We start from the raw sequence: 3,595 nt of genomic DNA, 5'->3' as shown, positions 1-3,595 counted from the left end.
AGCATGTTTGGGGTGACGGGGATTCGAACCCGCGACCCTCAGATTGCGAGTCGAGCGCGTTATCCACCTGGCCATGCCGGGCCCATCGTGTAGAAACGGACAAATCAAAAATCATCACGTTGTATTTGTAAATCCGATAAGAATAATGGTATTTTCATTTGGAGTCTATAATAGAGCTTTTTCTCTCAAAATATGAAGCACTTTTTGAAAGCATTAATAAATATATATATATATATATATATATATGTACCATTAACAATAACGACAAAGTTTATACTTGCGATCAAATTTGTTTTATTGACTTTTTTGTGGCCATTAAAAATCAAAAGAGTTTTTTCCTGACAATGTGACTCAAGTTACATAATTTGAGGAAATGTTTTATAAATATAGAACACAATAATACTAGATGATCTACAGATAATTTATTCAAACAAAACAATTTTATTTACATTCACACATGACATAGATATTTTCAACATGGTGTATTTTGTGAGTTATGAGTTATTGTATATTTTGTGTTCTAGCACCAGCTTTTTGTTCATCATTTATAAAGTCCTTTGATTATCCTATCATTATGGTAATAATAACATTGGGTGTATAGTGAGTTACTATCTCAACAGCTGAGCTACCCAGTTCAGGTGTGAAAGGAGTAAAGTAAGATCGTTTGTCTTCTTCATCTGACCAAGCTGGTAGTCAGGCCAAACGTAAAGCTGTTGATCATTACTTGGAGATGGAGTAATATATTGATGTAATTTCCTGTTAAAATCTTCTCGAAATGGTTCTGTGCTTTGTATATGTGTCTTGTTCTTCATAATCAGACGATAATACAGACATTTTCTTTCGACATATTTTAATTTGTTTGTTTGTTTTGAATTTCGCGCAAAGCTACACGAGGGCTATCTGCGCTAGCCGTCCCTAATTTAGCAGTGTAAGACTAGAGGGAAGATAGGTAGTCATCACCACCCACCGCCAACTCTTGGGCTACTATTTTACCAACGAATAGTGAGATTGACTGTCACATTATAACGCCCTCATGGCTGAAAGGGCGAGCATGTTTGGTGACCTATTTTAATAAAAAAATCAGTGGTAGATCTTTTATAAGAAGCATCAAAGAAGATTTCTGCTATGAATCCATAAAACCTCCCTTAAAAGTAACGTAAATACGTTCAATGTGTGTAATAAGGAACAAGTGTAGTTGTTTCTCTTCAGACCGATCCACTCGAGTTCGAGGAAGATCGTCCAATAAGAGGATAGGGAACTACGACCTTGTGTTTGTCTTCATGTGAAAATGTTTAGTTCAATTACATTTAGTATTGCCCCCCAGTGGCACAGCGGTGTATCTGCGGATTTACAACGCTAGAAACCGGGTTTCGATACCCGTGGTAGGCAGAGCACAGATAGCCCTTGTGTAGCTTTGTGTATAATTAAAAACAAACAAACATTTATTATTATTTGGGCAAACGTTCCTTTCTTTGTCATTACCTTAACTAGAGCATTATGGATATATATACATCTTAGAACAATCTTACAAGGTAACATGGAATGTTACAATTAAGAAACGTAACAGAAAATAAATAGAAAAAAATTGAGAACTCCTTCCTGTTTTTTACCTGTAACTCTCGAAATTATATAAAGAAGAATAAAGGTTTTCAGGGAATGTGGAGGTGATAATGTTATACGTTATTCCCACATTGTGGACCAGCAATAGAAGGAATTGGATATTTCAAAGTATTTATAACAAGAAAAAGAAAATCTGTTTCAACTATTTTTGTTCTAACACACACCTGACAACACCAGAGAGTAAGAGTTGCTCGTGTATACTCCAAGTTTGTGTTTTAGACGGTCTGATTTATGAGAGTACCACCTCTATTTATTCAGTGCTCTTTGTCTTTTGATCGACTTTATGCTAGCGTTAATATTTCTTGGAACAGACTTCATACCAGGATAAACCTTCACAAATTAGGATATATATATATATTCATTCTTAGTTTTGTTCGTACTTTACAGTCTAAAACTTCTTGAACAGATTAAGATTCTTGCTAGTTAGGATAAATATTGTGTCCAAACTGGTAAAATTGTTTGTTTGGGATTTTGAAACCCGTTTACGAGAGGAATGAATAACTTGAAATGTATTGTACAAGAATTTCGTTTAGTTTGTGCGAGGAAAATGTATGTTTGGTACCTTATTGGCACCTTATGCAACATATGGGCTAAACAGCCAGGTTTGAGATTCAAAAGAACCAGGTGTAGCTGTTCTTAATTTCCAAAGTGGTGTTCTTAGAAAGGTAACCAGAGAGCTGTACCGGATTTTTATTAGACCAAATAGCAGGATTGACTTTCTAAGGCTCCCTGGTATCTCAGTGGTAAGTATGAAAGCTTATAACGCTAAAAATCTGGTTTCGATGTCCGCTGAATAACAAACGATTAAAGACTGCCAAAGTTATAACATATCCACACCTGTAAGTTTGAAGCGTATCGCGGCTCAAACCAAGGACCATCAAAGCACTAGGCCACGCCAGATTCAGAACGTATGTTACGTGTGAGCAAATTGTTGTAATGTCTCCTTAATAGTTTGAATATCAGTTGTAACAAATATTTTTACAGTTTTAATTTGTTCTTACAGTTATATTTAAACTTTTATTTCTTAAATAACTTGTGATTAGATAAGATATAGATATTGTCTGATATACTGTTGGAAACACACCAAATGAAAATACCAATATTTATGTTAGATATTAAAAAGATATTTGTTCCAAATTTTCAGTTGATAGAGAGAAGACAACTAGACAACAGCACCCACTACCAACTCTTGGACTAGTCTTCTCTAACTGAATAGTTGGATCTGACCGTTAGTCTTATCTGACTGAATTAGTTGGATCTGACCGTTAGTCTTATAACACATCCACGATCCTAAAGTGCGGAAAGCATTTTTGCGGTTGTTGCGAAACATAAATACTCGAATTTAAATCCTGTCACGCTAACCACTAAGCCACGCGCGACCCACCATAAAAAAATAATCAAAGCCAAATTTCAAAAAATGTTTTTAGATTATTGACCATAAGAGTAATCTTGTTTATGGATAGAGAAATGTTTCAAAAATGTTAAATACAGTCAAAAAACTGCATCTCTTTAAACAAACAGAAACTACTACATCTGTAACTGTTTTCCTTGTTCCAGGTTACTCTATAGTTTTATAACTAGAGGTTGAAATATTCTGAATTATACAAACGCAAAGAGAGATTACGTTGGAATTGTCAAATATAAAGGACCCTTAAGTTTAATTTTCAGTCAAAGTTAGTCTTATTTTTAACATAATGTGTAAGTAAGTCGTTTAGCTTTAATTACATATATTATTAACTTTATTTTAGTAAAGGAAGTCTAAATGATGTTTATTCTTCTCAGTTCATTATAATGCTAAATTCTTAACTTATAACGCTAAAAAACGGGTTTCAATTCCCTTGATAGATGATAAATACCTAATAAATAGTTGAACATTACGAATCAGATAGTTGAATATATAATATATCAAAAACATCTTGTCAGTAAATCATTGCAAGAAACTCTGTCATTTAAGAAATTGATTTGATTAAAAAAA

This window comes from Limulus polyphemus, unplaced genomic scaffold (genome assembly GCF_000517525.1).
Source record: "Limulus polyphemus unplaced genomic scaffold, Limulus_polyphemus-2.1.2 Scaffold840, whole genome shotgun sequence".
NCBI lineage: Eukaryota > Metazoa > Arthropoda > Merostomata > Xiphosura > Limulidae > Limulus > Limulus polyphemus.
Note: the sequence above shows the minus strand (reverse complement) of the source record.